Source organism: Panulirus ornatus, chromosome 5, assembly GCF_036320965.1.
Source record: "Panulirus ornatus isolate Po-2019 chromosome 5, ASM3632096v1, whole genome shotgun sequence".
In the NCBI taxonomy this organism is placed as follows: Eukaryota; Metazoa; Arthropoda; class Malacostraca; order Decapoda; family Palinuridae; genus Panulirus; species Panulirus ornatus.
The window spans coordinates 47018085-47031015 of NC_092228.1; the positions used below are offsets into that span (position 1 = coordinate 47018085).

The window sequence follows — 12931 nt, forward strand, 5'->3', positions numbered from 1 at the left end:
AGAGAGCAGAAGAGGGTGTGCTGAAATGGTTTGGACACGGAGAGAAAGAGTGAGGAAAGAATGACGAAGAGGATATATGTGTCAGAGGTGGAGGGAACGAGGAGAAGTGGGAGACCAAATTGGAGGTGGAAAGATGGAGTGAAAAAGCTTTTGAGGATCGGGGCCTGAACATACGGGGTGGGGGGGGGGGGGGGGGGTGTTGAAAGGCGTGCAAGTAATAGAGTGAATTAGAACGATGTGGTATACCGGGGTTGACGTGCTGTTAATGGATTGAACCAGGGCATGTGAAGCGTCTGTGGTAGACCATGAAAAGTTTTGTGGGGCCTGGATGTGGAAAGGGAGCTGTGGTTTCGGTGCATTATACATGACAGCTAGAGACTGAGCGTGAACGAATGGGGTCTTTGCTGTCTGCTATCCTGGCGCTACCTCGCTGGAGGGGAGGGGGTTGCTATTTCATGTGTGGCGGGATGGCGACGCAAATGGATGAAGGCAGCAAGTGTGAATATGTACATGTGTATATATGTATATGTCTGTGTATGTATGGGTATGTATACGTTGAAAAGTATATGTATGCATATGTGCGTGTTGTGGTCGTTTATGTATATACATATGTATGTGGGTGGGTTGGGCCATTCCTCGTCTGTTTCTTTGCGCTACTTCGCTAACGCGGGAGACGGCGGTTAAGTATGGTAGAAATAAAAATGAAATCTATATACCTCCGTGCTGTACAGTTAGGGTGTGTAAAATGCTATCTGCTTAGGGTGTGTAAAATGCTATCTGGGGATAGGGGAGAAAGAATACTTCCCACGTATTCCCTGCGTGTCGTAGAAGGCGACTAAAAGGGGAGGGAGCGGGGGGCTGGAAATCCTCCCCTCTCGTTTTTCTTTTAATATTCCAAAAGAAGGAACGGAGAATGGGGCCAGGTGAGGATATTCCCTCAGGGGCACCGTCCTCTGTTCTTAACGCCACCTTGCTAACAAGGGAAATGGCGAATAGTTTGAAAAAATATATATATGTACATGTGTGTATTTGTGGATGAGCCATTCTTCGTCTGTTTCCTGGCGCCACCTCGCTGACGCAGGAAACGACAATCAAGTGATATATATATATATATATATATATATATATATATATATATATATATATATATATATATATATATATATTTTTTTTTTTTTTTTTTGCTTTGTCGCTGTCTCCCGCGTTTGCGAGGTAGCGCAAGGAAACAGACGAAAGAAATGGCCCAACCCACCCCCATACACATGTATATACATACGTCCACACACGCAAATATACATACCTACACAGCTTTCCATGGTTTACCCCAGACGCTTCACATGCCTTGATTCAATCCACTGACAGCACGTCAACCCCGGTATACCACATCGCTCCAATTCACTCTATTCCTTGCCCTCCTTTCACCCTCCTGCATGTTCAGGCCCCGATCACACAAAATCTTTTTCACTCCATCTTTCCACCTCCAATTTGGTCTCCCTCTTCTCCTCGTTCCCTCCACCTCCGACACATATATCCTCTTGGTCAATCTTTCCTCACTCATTCTCTCCATGTGACCAAACCATTTCAAAACACCCTCTTCTGCTCTCTCAACCACGCTCTTTTTATTTCCACACATCTCTCTTACCCTTACATTACTTACTCGATCAAACCACCTCACACCACACATTGTCCACAAACATCTCATTTCCAGCACATCCATCCTCCTGCGCACAACTCTATCCATAGTCCACGCCTCGCAACCATACACATTGTTGGAACCACTATTCCTTCAAACATACCCATTTTTGCTTTCCGAGATAATGTTCTCGACTTCCACACATTCTTCAAGGCTCCCAGAATTTTCGCCCCCTCCCCCACCCTATGATCCACTTCCGCTTCCATGGTTCCATCCGCTGCCAGATCCACTCCCAGACATCTAAAACACTTCACTTCCTCCAGTTTTTCTCCATTCAAACTCACCTCCCAATTGACTTGACCCTCAACCCTACTGTACCTAATAACCTTGCTCTTATTCACATTTACTCTTAACTTTCTTCTTTTACACACTTTACCAAACTCAGTCACCAGCTTCTGTAGTTTCTCACATGAATCAGCCACCAGCGCTGTATCATCAGCGAACAACAACTGACTCACTTCCCAAGCTCTCTCATCCCCAACAGACTTCATACTTGCCCCTCTTTCCAAAACTCTTGCATTCACCTCCCTATTGCTTTGTCGCTGTCTCCCGCGTTAGCGAGGTAGCGCAAGGAAACAGACGAAAGAATGGCCCAACCCACCCATATACACATGTATATACATACACGTCCACACACGCAAATATACATACCTATACATCTCAATGTACACATATTTACACACACACAGACATACACATATATACACATGTACATAATTCATACTGTCTGCCTTTATTCATTCCCATCGCCACCTCGCCACACATGGAATAACAACCCCCTCCCCCCTCATGTGTGCGAGGTAGCGCTAGGAAAAGACAACAAAGGCCCCATTCGTTCACACTTAGTCTCTAGCTGTCATGTAATAATGCACTGAAACCACAGCTCCCTTTCCACATCCAGGCCCCACACACTTTGCATGGTTTACCCCAGACGCTTCACATGCCCTAGTTCAATCTATTCACAGCACGTCGACCCCTGTATACCACATCGTTCCAATTCACTCTACCCCGTGCATGCCTTTCATCATCCGCTTTATTCAGGCCCTAACCATTCAAAGCCTTTTTTTTTTTTACTCAATCCTTTCATACCTAATTTGGTCTTCCATTTCTCATCCTTCCCTCCATGTCTGACAGATATTCCTTCTCTGTCAATCTTTCCTCACTCATCCTCTCCATATGTCCAAACTATACGTCTAAGAAATTACATATTCAAAGGACATGATTTAAGCAGTCATTTGCAGGGTATTTAGAACATAAACACAGTTCAGTGACATTTAATATGCAGTACATTCTAATGCTACATTGGTGGAAGATGTCAAGTCAGGAGAGTCTGTACATATTAGCACAGATGTCCACTGGAGTTGTCTTAAATGATAACAGAAATATGAAAGTTGCATGCCAAGTTCAAGCCATAAAAGTCTGGGTTATGACTGGAGGAGGGAAGCAAGGCATTACATATTTAGATCATCAAACAGTTCAATTTCCACTACGTAAAACAGCCTTGTCATCCCACACAGTTTGCCTTCATTGAACAAGGGATTGGTTTGGGACTTTTTCAAGTGATACACCCAATCACAGATGTAAATACGAGAAACAACATTACATATCATGAAATACATACATAAAATACATAAATATGATCAATAAATAGGATAACAATCAAGGGACGTAAGGAATGTTGTGAGACATAATACATCCGTAACCAACAACACAAGGAAACAAGTTAGTAAACCAAGTGTGACAAAGTTTTGGGTGTTATTTCTTTCTCTTTGTCTCTAAGATTTTTTCAGTGCTGAAATATAGGTTCAGAGGCGGCGATAATGAAGGGAAAAAATCTACAAAAGGGATGACAAGTTGGGTTTGGTGTTGCTGAATTATAACGAGTTAATCTAACGCTCGCGTGGAACATCTTGTTAGTTGAAGGTAGGATAAAGACACATTTCCCCACGGCATGAGGATACATCATGACACTGGCATTTTCCCCATGGCATGAGGATACATCATGACACTGGCAATATCTGGAGGAGCGGTGGCGTCCATTCTCTCACGGGAAAGGCCAGAGATTCCCCAGGTCACATCCCTTGATCTTGGCACATCGGCAGGGGAACATGCTAACCAAGGAATAACACACTGGACACGGGCAAGGTACAGTAGTGACTACATTGGCACTGGGTTCTTCATCTGTGCTAGTCTCCCGACGCAGCCTAGCGGCGGCGGAGTCTGCGGGCGCTGGCATTATGATCGCCACCACCACTACCACCACCATCAGGAGCTGGACGCCCCTCAGCCAGGCAGCAACCATGGTGCTGTACTCACCACAATGACAAAGAGATGCGCCAAGTTCGACCTGAAAAGATGGGGAGATCAAAACATGTAGAGGGTTAGTTCTGGACACACATCTCTTGCAGGGAATTAGACTTGTATTATGTGAGTCTTAAATGAACTGGTAATGAAGGTTAATGATGATTTGTGTCATTAGACATTTATCTACCTAAATGGACTCGCTAATGATGACTTTGGCCACAGTCGCTCACAACATGTCAGGCACAGTGAGTCCAGAGTCCACGTAAGTACCCGAAGCCCCTGACCAGTTCATACGTCCTGGTTCAACTCGCTGAGTATATATATACCTCATGGCTCCAATTGTTCTATCCCGCGCACGTATTTCACCCCACTGAATGTTGAGGCGTCAATTACACCAACTCGTCCATCTTCTTCTCTGTACTACCCTCACTCCTCCACCTGTCCACTTTCCTCCCTCCACTTCTGCACAACCCATTCGTGTCTCTTCTCTCATCATCATCTTATGACCAGAGCATTTACCTGCACCTTAAGTCTGCCACTCCTTGTGATCATCCACTCCTTGTGTTCATCTCCTCCTTGTGTTCATCCACTCCTTGTGTTCATCTCCTCCTTGTGTTCATCCACTCCTTGTGTTCATCTCCTCCTTGTGTTCATCCACTCCTTGTGATCATCCACTCCTTGTGTTCATCCACTCCTTGTGTTCATCTCCTCCTTGTGTTCATCCACTCCTTGTGATCATCCACTCCTTGTGTTCATCTCCTCCTTGTGTTCATCTACTCCTTGTGTTCATCTCCTCCTTGTGTTCATCCACTCGTTGTGTTCATCTCCTCCTTGTGTTCATCCACTCCTTGTGATCATCCACTCCTTGTGTTCATCTCCTCCTTGTGTTCATCCACTCCTTGTGTTCATCTCCTCCTTGTGTTCATCCACTCCTTGTGTTCATCTCCTTCTTGTGTTCATCCACTCCTTGTGATCATCCACTCCTTGTGTTCATCTCCTCCTTGTGTTCATCCACTCCTTGTGTTCATCTCCTCCTTGTGATCATCCACTCCTTGTGTTCATCTCCTCCTTGTGTTCATCCACTCCTTGTGTTCATCTCCTCCTTGTGTTCATCCACTCCTTGTGATCATCCACTCCTTGTGTTCATCTACTCCTTGTGTTCATCCACTCCTTGTGATCATCCACTCCTTGTGTTCATCTCCTCCTTGTGTTCATCTACTCCTTGTGTTCATCTACTCCTTGTGATCATCCACTCCTTGTGTTCATCCACTCCTTGTGTTCATCTCCTCCTTGTGTTCATCTACTCCTTGTGATCATCCACTCCTTGTGTTCATCCACTCCTTGTGTTCATCTCCTCCTTGTGTTCATCTCCTCCTTGTGTTCATCCACTGGTGTTCACGGGTTCAATTTTGGCCCAATAAGAAAAACTGATGAACTTTTTTGTTATTGTTCTTATTTATGGAACCAAAGCTGAAAATAAATTTTGCAGGTCACTTGATGTTTGTTCTTTGTTCATCCTAGAATCCGTCGTGTTCACCGCACGTACCTGTCACACCTGTGTGTCTGTCCTTGATCAAGTACAGTACGTGGTCCATACTGGTCCCACACACACACACACACACACACACACACACACACACACATACCGACGATCACTCCCTCATATTTTCATCCCTCACAACCCTCACCTCTCTCTCATCTTTCATCCCTCACAACTCTCACCTCTCTCTCATCTTTCATCCCTCACAACTCTCACCTCTTCCTCAAGTTTCATCCATCACAGCCAACAACTCTCCCTCATCTTTCATCCCTCACAAGTCTCACCTCTCCCTCATCTTTCATCCCTCACAAGTCTCACCTCTCCCTCATCTTTCATCCCTCACAACCCTCACCTCTCCCTCATCTTTCATCCCTCAAAACCCTCACTTTTCCCTCATTTTTCATTCCTCACAGCTCTCACCTCTCCCTCATCTTTCATCCCTCACAACTCTCACCTCTCCCTCATCTTTCATCCCTCACATCTCTCACCTCTCCCTCATCTTTCATCCTTCACAACTCTCACCTCTCCCTCATCTTTCATCCTTCACAACTCTCACCTCTCCCTCATCTTTCATCCCTCACATCTCTCACCTCTCCCTCATCTTTCATCCTTCACAACTCTCACCTCTCCCTCATCTTTCATCCTTCACAACCCTCACCTCTCCCTCATCTTTCATCCCTCACAACTCTCACCTCTCCCTCATCTTTCATCTCTCTCAACTCTCACTTCTCCCTCATCTTTCATCCCTCACGAACCCCACCTCTCCCTCATCTTTCATCCCTCACAATTCTCACCTCTCCCTCATCTTTCATCCTTCACAACCCTCACCTCTCCCTCAGCTTTCATCCCTCTCAACACTCACCTCTCCCTCATCTTTCATCCCTCTCAACACTCACCTCTCCCTCAGCTTTCATCCCTCACAAACCTCACCTCTCCTCATCTTTTCTCCCTCACAACTCTTACCTCTCCCTCGTCTTTCATCTCTCACAACCCTCAACTCTAACTCATCTTTCATCCCTCACAACTCTTACCTTTCCCTCATCTTTCATCCCTCACAACACTCACCTCTCCCACATCTTTCATCCCTCACAACACTCACCTCTCCCTCATCTTTCATCCCTCACAACACTCACCTCTCCCTCATCTTTCATCCCTCACAACACTCACCTCTCCCTCATCTTTAATCCCTCACAACTCTCACCTCTCCCTCATCTTTCATCCATCACAACCCTCACCTCTCCCTCATCTTTCATCCCTCACATATCTCACCTCTCCCTCAGCTTTCATCCCTCACAACCCTCACCTCTCCCTCATCTTTCATCCCTCACAACTCTCACCTCTCCCTCATCTTTCATCCCTCACAAGTCTCACCTCTCCCTCATCTTTCATCCCTCACGAACCCCACCTCTCCCTCATCTTTCATCCCTCACAACCCTCACCTCTCCCTCATCTTTCATCCTACACAACCCTCACTTCTCCCTCATCTTTCATCCCTCACAATTCTCACCTCTCCCTCATCTTTCATCCCTCACAACCTTCACCTCTCCCTCATATTTCATCCCTAACAACTCTCACCTCTCCCTCATCTTTCATCCCTCACAACTCTCACCTCTCCCTCATCTTTCATCCTTCACAACACTCACTTCCCTCTCATTTTTCTCTAAAAGAAAACTGAATCTCCTGAATTACAGAAAATCGTAAATGGAAGCCATACTATGATAAATGTGTGCTTATTTCCAAGGCAGTGTTATCAGCAATTTCTCTTCACCAAAGCATATTACTCTGTTGTTCTTAACCCCCGTTTTCTGTACTTTGACTTAAGCAGCTGCTTTACCGCCGGGGTCTGGGCTAGACAGGATAGAAGACGAGGATAGTCTACATAAGGATAGGCCAGTGTGAGGCAGGCAACAGAGATGGGTTGAAGAAGGTTATATGTACACAACACATCAGTACACACACTGTAGGTCGGGTCAGCACACGATAATTGAAATATAAGATAACTATGAGGCATGGGTTTATGTATGTATGTATGTATGTATGTATGTATGTATGTATGTATGTATGTATGTATGTATGTATGTATGGACCATAATGAAGTGCCTGAGTATTGGAGGAGTGCATGGATAGTGCCATTGTACAAAGGCAGAGGGGATAAGAGTGAGAGCTCAAATTACAGAGGTATAAGTTTGTTGAGTATTCCTGGTAAATTATATGGGAGGGTATTGATTGAGAGGTGAAGGCATGTACAGAGCATCAGATTGGGGAAGAGCAGTGTGGTTTCAGAAGTGGTAGAGGATGTGTGGATCAGGTGTTTGCTTTGAAGAATGTATGTGAGAAATACTTAGAAAAGCAAATGGATTTGTATGTAGCATTTATGGATCTGGAGAAGGCATATGATAGAGTTGATAGAGATGCTCTGTGGAAGGTATTAAGAATATATGGTGTGGGAGGCAAGTTGTTAGAAGCAGTGAAAAGTTTTTATCGAGGATGTAATTCATATGTACGTGTAGGAAGAGAGGAAAGTGATTGGTTCTCAGTGAATGTAGGTTTGCGGCAGGGGTGTGTGATGTCTCCATGATTGTTTAATTAGTTTATGGATGGGGTTGTTAGGAAGGTGAATGCAAGAGTTTTGGAAAGAGGGGCAGGTTTGCAGTCTGTTGTGGATGAGAGAGCTTGGGAAGTGAGTCAGTTGTTGTTCGCTGATGATACATCGCTGGTGGCTGATTCGAGGCAGAAACTGCAGAAGTTGGTGACTGAGTTTGGAAAAGTGAGTAAAAGGAGAAAGCTGAGAGTAAATGTGAATAAGAGCAAGGTTATTAAGTTCAGAAGGGTTGAAGGACAGGTTAATTGGGATGTAAATTTGAATGGAGAAAAATTGGAGGAAAAGAAGTGTTTTAGATATCTGGGTGGGGACTCAGCAGCGAATGGAACCATGGAAGTGGAAGTGAGTCACAGGGTGGGGGAGGGGGCAAAGGCTCTGTAAGCGATGAAGAATGTGTGAAGGAGAGAACATTATCTCGAAGAGCAAAAATGGGTTTGTTTGAAGGAATAGTGGTTCCAACAATGTTATATGGCTGCGAGGCGTGGGCTATAGACAGAGTTGTGCGCAGGAGGATGGATGTGCTGGAAATGAATGTCTGAAGACAATATGTGGTGTGAGGTATTTTGTTGAAGTAAGTAATGAAAGGGTAAGAGAGATGTGTGGTAATAAAGAGTGTGGTTGAGAAAGCAGAAGAGGGTGTGTTGAAATGGTTTGGCCACGTGGAGAGAATGAGTGTCAGAGGTGGAAGGAACAAGAAGAAGTGGGAGACCAACTGAGGTGGAAGGATGGAGTGAAAAAGATTTTGAGCGATCAGTGACCTGAACATGCAGGAGGGTGAGAGGCGTGTAAGGAATAAAGTGAATTGGAACGATGTGGTATACCGGGTTGTCAATGGACTGAACCAGGGCATGTGAAGCGTCTGGGAATAAACCATGGAAAGTTTTGTGAGGGCCTGGATGTGGAAAGGGAGCTGTGGTTTCGGTGCATTATACATGACAGCTAGAGACTGAGTGTGAACGAATGTGGCCTTTTCTTCTTTTTTTTTTTTTTTTGTCAGTTTCCTGGCCTACCTCGCTGAAGCGGAAAACAGCGATTAAGTATAATGAAATAAACATATATGATTCACTCTCTTCTAATGGAGATGAACAGCTGGGTTTACTATGGACCGGCTACCGAGGCTAGGATTCGAATTTTACGACGACATTCCGTATTACTTCGGGGTTAACAACCTTATTGGTGTTAGGTTAAGGTCCATATCTGGCTTAACTCTGTATTGTGCCCGATTCTCGATGGAGGTCCGTGTGTGTGTGTGTGTGTGTGTGTGTGTGTGTGTGTGCAGTTCCCAACGCCTTTCTGGACGGCGAGTCTGCCTAACAGCGCCATGTCCTGAGTGAACACACATTGACCACAGCTTCACCGTATATGTATGTTCGTACGCGGGTTGTCTACTGCCCACAGACCTGTCGGCCAGAAAGGGGTAGAGATGGAACTCACCCAGACGCGCGGAGATCCTCCATATGAAGATCCAACACAGTCCGTCCGTAACTGTGACTGACTGTTATACTGAGGACTGACTGTACATAGTGACTGAGGACTGACTGTACATAGTGACTGAGGAATGACTGTACATAGTGACTGAAGAATGACTGTACATAGTGACTGAGGACTGACTGTACATAGTGACTGAGGACTGACTGTACATAGTGACTGAAGAATGACTGTACATAGTGACTGAGGACTGACTGTACATAGTGACTGAGGAATGACTGTACATAGTGACTGAGGACTGACTGTACATAGTGACTGAGGACTGACTGTACAGAGTGACTGAGGAATGACTGTACATAGTGACTGAAGAATGACTGTACATAGTGACTGAGGACTGACTGTACATAGTGACTGAGGAATGACTGTACATAGTGACTGAAGAATGACTGTACATAGTGACTGAGGACTGACTGTACATAGTGACTGAGGACTGACTGTACACAGTGACTGAGGAATGACTGTACATAGTGACTGAGGACTGACTGTACATAGTGACTGAGGAATGACTGTACATAGTGACTGAGGAATGACTGTACATAGTGACTGAGGACTGACTGTACATAGTGACTGAGGACTGACTGTACATAGTGACTGAGGAATGACTGACTGTACATAGTGACTGAGGAATGACTGTACATAGTGACTGAGGACTGACTGTACATAGTGACTGAGGACTGACTGTACATAGTGACTGAGGAATGACTGACTGTACATAGTGACTGAGGAATGACTGTACATAGTGACTGAGGACTGACTGTACATAGTGACTGAGGACTGACTGTACATAGTGACTGAGGAATGACTGACTGTACATAGTGACTGAGGACTGACTGTACATAGTGACTGAGGAATGACTGTACACAGTGACTGAGGACTGACTGTACATAGTGACTGAGGACTGACTGACATAGTGACTGAGGAATGACTGTACCATACGTGACTGAGGAAATGACTGTACATAGTGACTGGGATACTGACTGTACACAGTGACTGAGGACTGACTGTACATAGTGACTGAGGAATGACTGACTGTACATAGTGACTGAGGAATGACTGTACACAGTGACTGAGGAATGACTGTACATAGTGACTGAGGACTGACTGTACATAGTGACTGAGGAATGACTGACTGTACATAGTGACTGAGGACTGACTGTACATAGTGACTGAGGACTGACTGTACATAGTGACTGAGGACTGACTGTACATAGTGACTGAGGATGATCCCTGCACATAGTGACTGAGAATGACTGACTGTACACTAGTGACTGAGGATGACTGTACATAGTGACTGAGGAATGACTGTACCATAGTGACTGAGGACTGACTGTACATAGTGACTGAGGAACTGACTGTACATAGTGACTGACGGAATGACTGTACATAGTGACTGAGGAATGACTGTACATAGTGACTGAGGACTGACTGTACATAGTGACTGAGGACTGCCTGACTGTACATAGTGACTGAGGAATGACTGTACATAGTGACTGAGGAATGACTGTACATAGTGTCTGAGGACTGACTGTACATAGTGTCTGAGGACCGACTGTACATAGTGACTGAGGACTGCCTGACTGTACATAGTGACTGAGGACTGACTGTACATAGTGACTGAGGACTGACTGTACATAGTGACTGAGGACTGACTGTACATAGTGACTGAGGACTGACTGTACATAGTGACTGAGGAATGACTGTACATAGTGACTGAGGAATGACTGTACATAGTGACTGAGGACTGACTGTACATAGTGACTGAGGACTGCCTGACTGTACATAGTGACTGAGGACTGACTGTACATAGTGACTGAGGACTGACTGTACATAGTGACTGAGGAATGACTGTACATAGTGACTGAGGACTGACTGTACATAATGACTGAGGACTGACTGTACATAGTGACTGAGGACTGCCTGACTGTACATAGTGACTGAGGAATGACTGTACATAGTGACTGAGGAATGACTGTACATAGTGACTGAGGAATGACTGAACATAGTGACTGAGGACTGACTGTTCATAGTGACTGAGGACTGACTGTACATAGTGACTGAGGACTGACTGTACATAGTGATTGAGGACTGACTGTACATAGTGACTGAGGAATGACTGTACATAGTGACTGAGGAATGACTGTACATAGTGACCGAGGAATGACTGTACATAGTGACTGAGGACTGACTGTACATAGTGACTGAGGACTGACTGTACATAGTGACTGAGGACTGACTGTACACAGTGACTGAGGAATGACTGTACATAGTAACTGAGGACTGACTGTACACAGTGACTGAGGACTGACTGTACATAGTGACTGAGGACTGACTGTACATAGTGACTGAGGACTGACTGTACATAGTGACTGAGGAATGACTGTACATAGTGACTGAGGACTGACTGTACATAGTGACTGAGGACTGACTGTACATAGTGACTGAGGACTGACTGTACACAGTGACTGAGGACTGACTGTACATAGTGACTGAGGACTGACTGTACATAGTGACTGAGGAATGAGATGGTCATGTATGATGCAGTCTAGGCCCACTTTGCCTCACATGCTTTGGGGTAAGTCGTCCAACGCTCAAATGATCCGGATCTAACTGGGGACGTCTGTATTACACACTCTTACTTTTGCTCTAAACCCACGGAATGGAGAAGGTGGGTGACTGAGCACTGTGCCCAGTCACAAGCATAGCTGGTGCACAGATCTGTGACTCCCAGACCTGCCTCTACATGGTATGGGACTGTGTAACCAAAGCCTTGAGCACTTAGCTAGCCTTACCTCACCTGGAGGAGCTTCGTCAGGAGGGTAAAGTCGTGGCGGGACGAAGGTGTGGGCCACTCAGGAGCGCCTGGACGTCTGGTGACCAGGCAGCAATGTCTGCCGTTTTAAATATGTCTTCAGCACACCTCGATGTCTTCTTTTTTCTTTTTCTTTTTTCTTTGGCCAAACCAGTTTTCTTTCCGCTCAGCGACGGTGGTTCAAGGCCACTGTGGTACAGGTGGACAAAAACTGGCACCAGTGTTGTATACATCATCCCCAAACCTTACGTAATGTGGAAGGACACGTTTCCTTTACTGATGATAACTGGTGCTGGCCTGGTGATAACTGGTGCTGGCCTGGTGATAACTGGTGCTGGCCTGGTGATAACTGGTGCTGGCCTGGTGATAACTGGTGCCGGCCTGGTGATAACTGGTGCCGGCCTGGTGATAACTGGTGCCGGCCTGGTGATAACTGGTGCTGGCCTGGTGATAACTGGTGCTGGCCTGGTGATAACTGGTGCTGGCTGGTGATAA

General features: G+C 45.5%; 1 long non-coding RNA gene across 1 annotated transcript; it reads right to left on the minus strand.

The window, feature by feature from the left end:
* Positions 1-2951: 2951 nt before the first annotated feature.
* On the minus strand, positions 2952-12534 carry LOC139748765 (uncharacterized). The gene is made up of 2 exons (XR_011712823.1): positions 12417-12534; positions 2952-4040 (listed from the first exon to the last, which is right to left on the minus strand). It is a non-coding gene; the product is annotated as an uncharacterized lncRNA (long non-coding RNA).
* Positions 12535-12931: the final 397 nt, after the last annotated feature.